At 41.5% G+C, this 14,152-nt stretch overlaps 1 protein-coding gene across 1 annotated transcript in view; it reads left to right on the top strand.

Moving 5' to 3' along the window:
- The window catches only part of ttc9b (tetratricopeptide repeat domain 9B), a 33,597-nt gene that overhangs the window by 16,146 nt on the left and 3,299 nt on the right, over positions 1-14,152 (top strand). The gene's annotated exons all lie outside the window — the stretch shown is intronic.

Genomic DNA, 14,152 nt, shown 5'->3' with positions numbered 1-14,152 from the left:
ATATGATTAAGAAAATACTGGTAATTATCCACAACCACCAACCACACTTTAGCATTTTTAAAGCCATCAAGTCGAATACAAGTAATCAGTTTTAAAACCATAGATCAAATATTCAAATATAAGAAATTAATCAGTGTGCATCATTTAGTAGTAAGCATTTTGGAAATGTTTGCCCAAAAATCACAGAAAGTAGTATTAAGGGACGTCTCTAAGGATCGATATCATCTAGCTCGTTCCGCTATTATGCATATTCATCAAGTCTCTGTTAATGCCCTTGTCTAAGTGAAGTTACATCGTGATGTTTCCATACAGTCATAATGGTTTACTGAAACCTCTGGTGCTAAGTGCATCGCTTGAGGGCTTTCAGCATCATCCTCTAACCTCAGCATCAAATTTCACATTTCAAATCACAGGCATACGATCAAGAGTCCATACAGGGATGTTTTGATTACAGTCAGCATGTGCATATGGTGTTTGGGGGCATTATGGGAATGAGCTGCATTAATATTTCATCCTCTCCTCTTAAACATGCTCAGCGATTCTCTCTCTTCCGAGATGTTTTCTGGAGCTTACGAGCAGATCTAACTGTGCAATCTAGGCTTTTTCTTTCCGCAAACCATGTTGCACTGTGGGTAATCCCCGCAGATAGGGGTGATGTGAGGCTGGTTTGCATAGACGACAATGACTGTGAGGGTTTTGTGGGAAGAGGAGGGGAATATCACAGTCTTTAACAGCTTCAGATCAGTTGCATCAGTGCTTTTTTATTTATAATTAAGGTGACAAGGACATTCTCATTCCAGAGAGCATTTTTACACGCCCCGATGGACAGACATTTGTATGCACCCATGCGGAGAAGATGAGTCATCAATATTTTTGGCCCACTTTCCAGTGACTATTTAATGCATATACCTGCAAAGTGTGTATTTTGTCTGCTTGAGATGTCAAAAGTGGTGATCATTTTCTGTACTAATGTGAAATAAGGATCTGAGATGGTTGTTTTTTTCTTCTCATTAGGTCAAAAACTGCAGTGTCATATATGCTGTCCGCTCCCCCGGAGTATATGTGCATGGTGTGGTGATCAAGGCTGTCCTTCTGTGATTACAGATGGTCAGAGAGAGAGAGAGAGAGGGGCAGAGGGAAAAGACAAGAGGGGGAAGGGGGTGGTAAGCAAAATATGGGGAATGGGCTTACCGAGTCCCTTCAGAGAACAGCAGTGAGCTCAGTGTTCAGTGCATGACAGCAGACTTCACCATCACACACACTCAAGCAATCACTGTTACTTCAGTCTCTTACTGAAGAGGTTTCTCCAAACCCCGCCCCTTCCACCATTAAATATCACATTCATTTTCTCCATAGAGAAAATGTTTTTTTTTTTTTTATTGCAAGAAAAGCACTGCATTGAATGCATTAACAAAAATGAAAAGAAAAAATAAATACAGAGAAATAACATGACACCTCAACCAGCAAGAAAAATAGTCCTTAAGAAACTTGTTGTTCTTATTGTTGTCAGTGAGTTTAAGAGATTTGTACAAAAAGGGAGATCTCAGCGATAAAGCCTTCAAATCTAGGCAAAGTATTGAGAAATTTGTTTTTGTGAATAAAAAAATGTTTACACGGGCGCAACTGCACGTTTGATATGCAAGATCAGTGTTGGCGGCACTGTAAAAATAATAATGTAAAATAACAGTAGTCTGGGATGATTTTTGGGGTATAAATATAATTTATTCTGATCTGAAGCTATATTCTCAGTGTATCAGCTTTTACATACTTAAATGTGCATATTTGTGATATTTACCACAGGGCGTTATTTACCTTTATAAAGACCTTATTAAATGTATGCATCATGTGTCATGTCAAAATTCTTACATTTGATCAATAAATTTAGTTAGCCTATAATAATAAAACTGGGCTGTTAGCAATCAAATTAAATAATTTAGCCTATACACTGCAAAATTGCAACTGCTAATGCCTTATGTTATGACATTATTGTTGTAAATAAATGTTTAAATATACAAGAAAAAATGGGTGGGTAAAATGTTAATGTAAAGTTTTTTTTTTTGATCTTTCGATCTAATGGACAAAATAAGCTCATGCATATTTATATATGAATTTATATACGACACGACTGGAGATGACAGAAAAACAGTCAGTTTTAGTTTCTGCTCTGACAGCCGTAAGACCAGCCGGACGTGTGAGTGTGTATTAGAAATCAGGAATGGTGAGAGAACATTGTGCTTGATACGTTTTTCGTCTTTAAACCAAACTTGTGTCTCCAGCCGACAAAGTTTAAATCCCGTGTGGCTAGTCGCTTCCCATAATGTTTATTCATTAGATCAGTAGACGGAGAGTCGGCGTCTTTTGCGGCTGTTTGATCACATTCGACCACATGAGCGTTTACACTACCAAAGCAATCCGGCCGGATGCGTTTCAACCACCTCTTGAAAGTGGTGGAAAGTGGAGAAGCTCAAAACATTTTAGACCCCGTTTACTCCTGTATTTAGTGTCGTCCACTTGTGATCCGATCGACCAAAACGCATCTTAATACCAGATAAACAGAGTCTAAAACGCTGTATTCTGCTGCCAGGCCAGTAGATGGCGATGTCACCTTGTAAACCAGCGGTTCCCAAACTTTTTTCCTGCGCACCCCCTTCTATGTCCCAACCGGGTTGGCGCACCCCCAATCCCCACTTAAAAAAATAAATAATGCAACAAAGCTTTGTTTTATCGCCCTATAAAGACTCATGCGCGACTCATGCGTTTAATCATGCGATAATAACCAGAACACGCATGAAAATAACAACATCAACAAAGTTTCTATATAATGCAACAAAGCTATGCACAAGCTTCCACTTTTAACCCTTTCACACGCAAGTATAAAATATTTTTACTGACCCCCCAGCGTGAGTTTTTTAAAGGGGTCATATAATGGTACATGCACTTTTACAAGTTGATTGTACTGAAATGTGTGTTGGCAGTGTCTGTACACAACCATCATATAATGATAAAAATCCATCCAGTGGTTTTGTTTTAATCTCCTTATATGTTTTCCCCTGCCTCAAATCGAGCCGTTCGAGCCTGTGACGTCACACACTCGGAAGCCCCTCCCACGAGTGTTGAATGACAGCAGCGTTTCAACACAGACCCGCCCTCACTCGTGAGCGAGCTGTCAATCATAGTCTGCGCGGACCGGCGCGGTCATTGTTGATATGCTGGAGCACTGTCTATGAGCAGAATGGCGTCTAAGCGATTGTGGTGTTCTGTTCTTGGGTGTAATAACGAACACAGTCATTTTAATGTTCCTAAATCCGAACCGCTGACACACCAGACTGCTTTATAAACGAGGGTCAGTATAAAGCTGGATTTGCTAAGCTGCTGCTCATGAAAAAAGCATCGGTACCAGATATTCGTGTTCCTGCTGAACCTCTAGAAGAACGGAAGTTAGTGTAACGTTTTATTAAACTTTATATTTATATTAATCTTTGCAAATTGCTAGCTGCACGCTTCACAATGAATGCGTCTAAGGTTTACACTCAGTCAGGGTACATTACGGCATGTTTTCTATGTATGATGTTCTCAATATAATTCATAATCCCACGTTTATACTGAACAACGCGTTATGGTTATTGTGTTATTGAGTTATGGTGTAGCACAGAACAGAGAGGCTGGGTGAGCAGAGCTCATTATCATTTAAAGTTATATGCACTGAAACGGCGTGCTGAAAACAGAGCTGTTTTTGACCAGGTAAAATAACTGTTTTCTTACAATACTAATGAGAATTTTTAATTAAAGTATATTACAAAATTTTAATTTAGACCCTAAAAAATCATATTAGCGTGTACAAAAATGGCATTATATGACCCCTTTAAGGCGACCGTTATTTAGAACTTGTCACTTTAATGTTTCCATGGCGACGCGCCATTTCTTGTCACGTGACACAGCGCTGAATGAATGATGATCTGCTTTTGTCATTTTTCCTTTTTTATCAAAAATATTCACAAATGTATTAGCTATAGCATGAAACACTGATATTCCGATTGTCAAATATATTGTTGTTGTTTTTGGAGATGATTTCCAAAAACCTGAATTTTGAAATACTTTTTCAAAAGTTTCCTTCATCATGGGGCTTATAACATTTTAATAAAGTTTAAATGAATGGGGAAAATACTTCCAGGACCAAGCCTGCTAAAAGTGGACGAACACTCTTGTACTCTTTTGCGAATGTGAAAAATGATTTTGATTGGCTAGTTTTCTGTTTTTTCTTCTTCTTTTGTTTCAGGACACCTGTTTCAGTGATATCTGTCATGTTATGCGTATGTTTGCCTGTTATACGTGGACATTTATTTATAGCACCTGTTAACTGTTAGAAACGTATTACATTTGTGGTAAATGTGAATATAAAAAGAACAAAGACAAAGACTGTGAAAGGAAGATGATTTTGTATGCGATATGATGAATGGAAATGGATAAAGTGACTATGCACTTGCCAGACTCGGAGAGGAAATGAGATTCATACAATATGAATAGGTCATTTACTCCTAATCAGAAATAGTGAGCTAAAGAGGAGAAGCTGTGGAGAGGAGGAGGGAGGGATAGATGGGTGGAAAGACAGTCGATGGTTGCTGCTAAGTCTCAGGGTCTCATGATTTAGGGCAGCGTCCTTCAAGCCACAGTGCACCGACTGACAAGGCCATTATCAACAGGCTTCAGTGCAGGGAGAGGAACTAGCACTTAGCAGTTGCTAATGTTTGAATTATACATGTGAGCTCAGGGTCCCTCAGCCTTGTTAAATCAGGCTGAAAAACATCTCAAGTTCACCCGCTGCTAAACTATTCCGAGACCTGCTATTGCTACTGCTATCTTTTAAAGCAGTCTGTCGCTATTTTACTGTTTAGGGTTGATACGTTTTGTTTGCTAAGAGTTGAGTTACTGCCTTTTAAAAAAACTGCATGAGGAGGGAAGCTTATACTGCTGTGTTTTATGTGATATTGATATCATGTGACAAATTAAGTAAACAAGCAAATGCATCATGCTAAAATGGGCACAATGAGTCATGTGTTTGTCATTGCACTGTAAACTGTGAACACATTACCGTGCGTTGTCATATGTGGTTGTTTGTGCTGACTAGACCTGACTAGATCACTAGGTGTGATCAGATGGAGAAGAGGATGAGGTTGGGTGTTTTTTTTTGGTCCCAGCTTCAGTTCTGATTGGATGTCGTTATGTAATGTCCGGTGTATTTTTTTAAGAAATTCTGGAAATAAAGTTGTGTTTGTTTATGTTCATCCATCCATCCGCCCATCCATCCATCCATCCGCCCATCCATCCATCCATCCATCCATCCGCCCATCCATCCATCCGCCCATCCATCCATCCATCCGCCCATCCATCCGCCCATCCATCCATCCACCCATCCATCCGCCCTTCCATCCATCCGCCCATCCATCCATCAATCCGCCCATCCATCCATCAATCCGCCCATCCATCCATCAATCCGCCCATCCATCCATCCGCCCATCCATCCGCCCATCCATCCATCCGCCCATCCATCCATCAATCCATCCGCCCATCCATCCGCCCTTCCATCCATCCGCCCATCCATCAATCCGCCCATCCATCCATCAATCCGCCCATCCATCCATCAATCCGCCCATCCATCCATCAATCCGCCCATCCATCCATCCGCCCATCCATCCATCAATCCATCCGCCCATCCATCCGCCCTTCCATCCATCCGCCCATCCATCCATCCGCCCATCCATCCATCAATCCGCCCATCCATCCATCCGCCCATCCATCCACCCGCCCATCCATCCATCCGCCCATCCATCCACCCACCCATCCATCCATCCGCCCATCCATCCATCAATCCGCCCATCCATCCATCCGCCCATCCATCCACCCGCCCATCCATCCGCCCATCCATCCATCCATCCGCCCATCCATCCACCCGCCCATCCATCCGCCCATCCATCCATCCACCCGCCCATCCATTCACCCGCCCATCCATCCATCCATCCACCCGCCCATCCATTCACCCGCCCATCCATCCATCCATCCACCCGCCCATCCATTCACCCGCCCATCCATCCATCCATCCACCCGCCCATCCATTCACCCGCCCATCCGCCCATCCATCCACCCGCCCATCCATCCATCCGCCCATTCATCCATCAATCCGCCCATCCATCCATCAATCCGCCCATCCATTCACCCGCCCATCCATCCATCCGCCCATCCATCCATCGTTTGTTCATGTTGTTTTCTTGTTCAGAATAAGCTGTGGTGTGGACCAGACCTTTGCCGTTTAGTAAAAGGTCTGGCTATGTTGAGAGTAGGTGTTAATCAGTGGCGTAGGTGAAGCGGAGGATCAAGACGAGGTCGGGATGTGGGTGAGAAAGGACACAGAGGGAGGGAAGATGTCATTCAGATGGATGGGTCCCTGCATCAACCATTAAGCATTAAGAGAACTAATTACCACCAAAGTGACAGCAGGGTAATCACCACAAACCAACACCGTTCCACTCCTCTAGCTGATGCTGTCAGCCCCGCACCTGTCAATAGAGGAAACCAGCTCAGAGAGGGAGAGAAGATAACAAAAAGTGCAAAAAAGAGAGGGAGAGATCCAGTCCGCTGGAGATGGATGTTCCTGTAGGAGGGCGTTTGAAATCGATTACCCTCCAGCTCTCCCTCCCACTGCTCTGCCTCACCTTGTTGCTATTCTCTGCGCTCCACAAACCACAATCTTCCTGCTTTGCTCATTTCCCTTCCTTTCTCCTGACTAACTGGTAGCTTTTCTGCTCATGTTGGCTTTTCTTTTCATGTGAAGGTGTAAATATGAGGGGAATCCTGAACATTTGCTAACCGATCCTACCTATTGCACGTCTTTCTCTCCCACACACACAACAGCTGTCCCTGCACCTGTTCAGTTTTTGGAAAACTGCCAGCAATCTTCGAAATCATCTTAAAGGGATAGTTTTCCCCAAAATAAACATTCTCTTAGCAAGTCCCTTAGCAAACGTTGCTAACCAATACGTTGCTGTGGGTGCCACTGGATTGCAAACGTTTTGTACAATAGTTTGGCGACTGAAAGCTTTGCATTTAGGCATCAGGAAGGCTGAGCCTGTGGTTTTTGGGGTCAGCCTCTATCTTTTTACCAAGGTTTTTTAGGCGCCATTAGTTGGGCCTTCCAGTTCGCACGAGACGTGGCCGAACCACTGTAGCCTTTTGGGTTACATACCATTTTTTTGGGTTCTTTGCACAAGAATCAATCTTTGATTGAAAACTTACGAACCATGAAAGAGAACCGACTTGTCTCTAAGTCAATATATAGCAGAGCAGATTTGTGGTGCTTCATCAAGAGTGGCAAATCTATCAAACCCCCTCAGTAAAGTTGGATTATTTCGAGATTGACCCTGTTAGTATTTGAGGACCAGCTCTGGATTTCAAGCTGTGTAGTTATGTTCTCATATAACTATGATGTAGCATAAAGAAAGAGCATTGGGTCCATTAACATGTGATGCCATCATTATTACACGCATAGAGCCACTCAGCAGACACTTAAGTGCAGTCCTCAATATCCACAACGCCACACCTTATCCATTTGTGTGATGAATCAGGCTGCAGAGTGTGTGTGCGATTGTAGGTGTGTTGTGGAAAGAGAGAAAGGCCCAGAGAGAAAGATCAGGATATCACAATAGTTAGGATCCATTAGACTATTATTGCCTGAAACTGAATACACTGAGAGCTCGCCAGGGTTTCTGTTGCCCAGAATGAAGATGGACAGGACGCTCGATGAGCGTGATGATGGTGTGCCGAAAGAAAGTTTCTCTCTCTCTCTCTCTCTCTCTCTCTCTCTCTCTCTCTCTCTCTCTCTCTCTCTCTCTCTCTCTCTCTCTCTCTCTCTCTCTCTCTCTCTCTCTCTCTCTCTCTCTCTCTCTCTCTCTCTCTCTCTCTCTCTCTCTCTCTCTCTCTCTCTCTCTCTCTCTCTCTCTCTCTCTCTCTCCATCCCAGACCAAAAGAGACAGGCCTGCCCAGTTAATCACTGGAGATCACGGTTAAGATGCATGAAATGACACCTTTAGAGCTGCAGTGATTTCTGAGAAACATTGTTGATTTTTGAAATCACCAAAACAAACACGCCCCTACCCAAAATGATCACACCCCTATATCAATAGCTCCGCCCCCAACACAGGCACCTCCCCCTAATGAGTGGACATGCCCCTTACTGCTGATTGGCTACACGTGTGTTTTGGCACTCGGTCTGATGCACATTCAACAGCGTTTCTCAGAAATCACTACACTTCTAATCTATAAGAAAATTTCTGTATTGTCTTAGAGGGAAACTCATTACAAACCTAAAGCCAAATGTTGTTGTACTGCATGTGACGTTTTGTGTCCTGAAATTTGTACTGGGTTATCTTGCGGGAAATTATAACAAATGAAAAAGATGGTGGGAGAGAAAGGATTGAAGCCTTGATGAACTCTAGTTGGAATGAAATTTCAGCTTTAATGAACTCATTTAGATGAGATTTTTCTCTCTCAAAGCTTTTCATTTGTCATCTAATCATCGTTTATCTCACCGCTGTGCTTATTAGTTAGTCCCTCTGTCTTTATAACCTTCATTAGGTTCGGCAAAACATGTTTTTCTCTCCCCTTTTCCTCCACTGACTATGAGTCTGATTTAACAGCTGTTAACAGCAGTCAGCAGATGTTTGCTTTATATTAGTTTATGTCTCTACAGCAGCTCACGACACGGCCTTCCTTTTATCTGCGACTTTCTGGGTACTGAATGAATCATCCCGATCCTGACCCATATATTAGTCTGTCACTCATTTATCTGTGATTTTTACAGATGGTTGTGTTGAGTTCATCATTGGCACTTTCAGTGTAGAATATGTGTGGTGAGAAATCGTCTTGAATTTGTGTTGGACTGATGTTTTCTGTCCTGTGCTCGGTCACTGATGTGCTGCCGATATCCCTGACTCAGGACTTTCACATGGGTTTCAGCGACAGGAGGAGTGATAGTTAGAGGAAGGACAGAGTGAGATTGTCAGTATATAGCTGCATCTTTTGTCAGTGTGTGTGTGTGTGTGTGTGTGTGTGTGTTGGTCAGCAGGCTCTGGACTGCACTGACAGACATTAACCTTGGCAAGGGTCAGACCTCTGCCAGTCACACCGGCCCAAGAGTGGCGCCGCACTGATGCAGTAAACAGGTGCTGAACTACATACACATTTATAAGATACAGCAAGATCATAGATTTTTATTGTGGTATCACTTTGATATTTGATGATGGCAAGAATTAATAGTTCAAATAAACCTTAATAATATAAATAAATACCATATAAATATAACATTAAATCTTAAAATTAAAAATGAAATACAAATACGTGTGTATATATACTATATATATATTGTTGAAAAAGTGTCTTTTCACATTTCTTTCAAATTTTATTCAGCAAGGATGCACTAAATTGATCAAACAATTTTGAAACAAGCAAATTTCTATTTCAAATAAATGCCATTCTTTTAAACTCTCAATTTATCACCGTCCTTCGGATGAGACGTTAAACCGAGGTCCTGACTCTCTGTGGTCATTAAAAATCCCAGGATGTCTTTCGAAAGAGTAGGGGTGTAACCCCGGCATCCTGGCCAAATTTGCCCAGTGGCCTCTGTCCATCATGGCCTCCTAATAATCCCCATATATATATACACTGATTGGCTTCATCACTCTGTCTCCTCTCCACCAGTAAGCTGGTGTGTGGTGAGCGTTCTGGCGCAATATGGCTGCCGTCGCATCATCCAGGTGGATGCTGCACATTGGTGGTGGTTGAGGAGATTCCCCCCTTCCATGTGAAGCGCTTTGAGTGCCTAGAAAAGCGCTATATAAATGTAATGAATTATTATTATTATTATTATTATAGAATCCTGAAAAAATGTATCATGGTTTCCACAAAAATATTAAGCAGCACAACTTTTTTTTCAACATTATAACAATAAAAAATGTTTCTTGAGCAGCAAATCAGCATTTTAAAATAATTTCTAAAGGATCATGTGACACTGAAGACTGGAGTAATGATGCTGAAAATTCAGCTTTGCATATACATTTTAAAATAAAATAGAAAACCTTTATTTTGAATTGTAATAATATTTCACAATATTACCGTTTTTACTGTATTAAATAAACGGAGGCTTAGCATAAGACTGTGGTACATCATTCCTTAATTTAGCTGGTGCATAAAAATAACGTGAGAGGTGAATTCAGGTCATAATAAGAGTGAGCTCATACAAGAGATTAATTGAATTGCAGGATGTTCTAAACTCCTGAACATACCGGACACATGCCACACACACACACACACAACACAACCTATGAGCTTAAATTGAAAAATGAAATTGAGTTTCCCAGCCCCTGCCATCAGTGTCCAGCCATGTCATCTGCTGTTGGAATAAATAACCGTCACTGGATGGAGGGTTGAACACACACACCAGCTGCCTAGCAGGCGCCGCAGTAATTCCTTTGCCGTGCAGATGTTCTTTCAGGGCCAATGCTTCTAATTAGCTGCGTTCTTTTTTTAAAACCAAAGACCTCCAACATTTAATTAATTCAATGAAATATTAAAAATGCATGTGGAAAATGTTCATATAATTATCTGCTATATCTGATCTGTCATTAGATTCATCAAATATTTTCTATTCTGGTTATATAAACCCTTTAGACCTGCATCCCTGTCCGATACAGCATGCACATTTTCAGACGCATCCAACACTTTTAAGCCGCAGCTTTCGATTAGGATGTGTCTCGTTTGGTTTATTTTCTCTTTAGACGGCAGATAAAACAATTACTTCATCTGTGTCACTGAGCCTAGAGTGGCTAAAAGATGCAATTAGACCTTCACTTTGTGCTAATGTGGTTATCTGAAACCAATCGCATTAAAAACTGCTGCTCTCAGGACTTCAGTAACTGATGACTGCGAGAAAACATCCTGCGCTTCAATTCTGCTTCATCTCTCAGGCCAGGATGTTGTACCAGTCTATTTCATGTCTATTTTTCTCCCTAGCTGTTTGTTTATTCATTTATTTCAGCTGTTTTATTGTTTAGTCCTGTCCTTTTCTTAGGCCCAATCCCAAATGGCACACTTCATGTGCACTTTCGGTCTTGTGGACTTACAATGGCTGCCGCGTGCGCGTGTTAGGGATGGCTGACGCGAAACAGTCGTTCCGAGGCTTTGCGAGATCCCGAAGCGCAGATGATTCGAAACACTGATCCGAAGCGTGATTCAAAACACCCACGTCACGTGACTACGGCTAAATGAAGCTTCTGAGTGTTTCATCAGGTGGAGTGCTCCGCCGAGTCAGGGTTTGATTGACAGGTCGGTCGGGAAAGATCACACTATTACACACAGTATAAAAGTGAAGTCAACGCATTTTCACATTGTGGGTTTTTGTGAAAGGAGTTTGGTTTTGAGGTAGCGGATTTTTGGTGATATAGTGACATTTATAGTGCGATTTGTTTAGTTATATTTAGGCTTCCATTTAAATTTACACATTAACTGAGAGACAGAGTACATATAGTGACACATTAATAGATGCATAGATAGAAATATATATATACAGATAGATTATTAGATATATACATGGATTAATAGATAGATACATAGATAGATAGATAGATAGATAGATAGATAGATAGATAGATAGATAGATAGATAGATATATTATTAGATATATACATAGATTAATAGATAGATGCATATAATAGATTTTCATTTTCATTCAGAGCCACAAATGTCAACATCAGGCCCATCATCATCATCATCAACACCAGTAGAAACACAGGACAGTTTATGGGAACATTTTGATAATCACATCCGTGAAACCCAGATGATACACAATGCTACAGCTGATGCGACAGTGGAAGTGAAAAAATACCTCAACGATGCGTTTTTGCCCAGAACTCATGATCCCCTAACTTACTGGAAAGAGAGAGCAGTAATCTTTCCTCATTTGTATGTCCTTGCTAAAAAAATATCTTTGCATGCCAACAACAAGTGTCCCCTGTGAGAGGATTTTTTCAAAGGCTGGAGAAATTATCTGTAAAAAAAAAGTAGGCTGAGTCCTTCGACAGCAGAGAGATTGATATGTTTGAATAAAAATCTATAAGAAAGTGAGACATTGTGGCTTGATTTCTTTTATTCATTTTTCATGACCAAAATAACATTATGCAATGTGAAGAGACTACAGGTTACAAGCTTCATAATAGAAACATACAATAAAAAAACAAAAAAAAAAACAAAAAACAGTTTTTTATTGGCTCGTTGTATTAAAAATCAAAGTTGTTTCAGATCAACACCTGCAAGTGATTACTAGGTGTCACCGTGGAGACGGGTGTCGGATTGATTCGAAGCCTCGAAACAATATGGCACGTTTGCTATACTGTTTCATTGCTTCACGAAGCCTCGATCTGCCCATCACAAGCGCGTGTCCGTTAAGTCCGTGAGACCGCAGTGTGTCCCATTTGTCATTTTTAGATCTCAGAAGGGTGCTCGCGAGCGCCCCCCTCTGCGGTCGATTTGCGCCCTTGATGCGCACTTTTGCCGAGCCCGCGTTGATGCGGACTCCACAGCAGACTTCTTCCCGACATTCAAAGCGGCGTTACGTTGTGAAAGTGCGGACTCAGAGGAAGACCGCGAGTGCTTAGGGTTCCATTTGGGACAGGGCCTTACACTCTAAAAACTGCAGGGTTAAAAAATAACCCAACCTTAACCACACCGCTGGGTCACTATGGGACAGAGCACGCGCTGGGTTGGTTTGACCCAAGTGCTGGGTTTTTACCATTTAACCCATATTGCTGGGTCGTTCATTTAACCCAACCAGTGGGTGAAATTAACCCTTTGACGCGTACGATCACACCGGTGTGATCAGTCTTGGCTGGTCCCTGGAGCGTACGATCACACCGGTGTGATTAGAACGGTCAGTGCATCACGTGATCAACTGCTAAATTCAAACGTGCTTTCGCGCGTTGGCTGGCGCTGAGCCAGAGACAGACGCACTCAGTGCTGTCATATATCACAACTATTGAGTATTTTAAACCACATAATGTTTATTTTAGGTTTCAGACATTTAAATACACATAAGTACTAGCAAAACAGTGATTTTGAATTAGTAAAATAGACACTGATGTCTATGGAAACGGCAACAATAATCATTTCCATTATAATAAGACAAAACGTTTTATTCATATCAGATACACATTGTGTAAGTAGCTTTACATTTTACCCTATTCTTCTCCTAGTTCACCGGCCACTTACTTTCATGTATTTCGTGAGAAACAACAGGTCCGATTCTCTGAACTGTGAAACAAACTAACATGGCGCCGCCCATCGTGCATACAGCTCAACTAACGCGATCGTTATAAATATGTTTAAACAACAAAACACATCCACTTGCACATATTTGACAATCGGAATATCAGTGTTTCATGCTGTAGCTAATACATTTGTGAATATTTTGAATAGAAAAGGAAAAAAGACATAAAAGCAGATCATCACTCATTCAGATCTGTGTTGTGATTGCGCTGTGTCACGTGACAAGAAATGACGCGTCACCATGAAAACATTAAAGTGACAGGTTCTAAATAACGGTCGCCTTGAAAAACTCACGCTGGGGGGTCAGTTAGAATATTTTAAACTTACGTGTGAAAGGGTTAACCATCTTGCTGGGTTAAATCTTACTCATGTGCTGGGTGATTTCCTGTCTCATTGCCTTATTAAAATTAGTAACAAAATATTTAATATTTGTTATTGTTACATGTGTGTCCTGAGTTTCCCCCCGTCACTGTGTATTTGGTTTATTCCTGTGTCTCAGTTTTCCCGCTCCTCGTTAGTTCTCAGTTCCTTCACCTGTTTCTGGTTGATTTGCCCCAGCTGTGTCTTGTTTCCCATGATCCGTTCTCTGTGTATGTAAACCCTGTGTCCTCCTTCACTCCTTGTCGGTTCTCATTTGTGTATGGTGTGTTGCTGTCTCCCGTGATCCTTGTTTTGTTATATTGAGTAAAGTATATTTGAATTGGACCTGTTGACTGCTGCCTCTTCATCTGCCTGCACCATACCCGTAACAGTTATATTACGAATGTAAAATAATTATTGTCTCTGT

This window comes from Rhinichthys klamathensis, unplaced genomic scaffold (genome assembly GCF_029890125.1).
Source record: "Rhinichthys klamathensis goyatoka isolate OS25496 unplaced genomic scaffold, OSU_Roscu_1.1 h1tg000005l_1, whole genome shotgun sequence".
NCBI classification, from domain to species: domain Eukaryota; kingdom Metazoa; phylum Chordata; class Actinopteri; order Cypriniformes; family Leuciscidae; genus Rhinichthys; species Rhinichthys klamathensis.
Note: the sequence above shows the minus strand (reverse complement) of the source record. Positions and strands in the feature narration are given on the sequence as shown.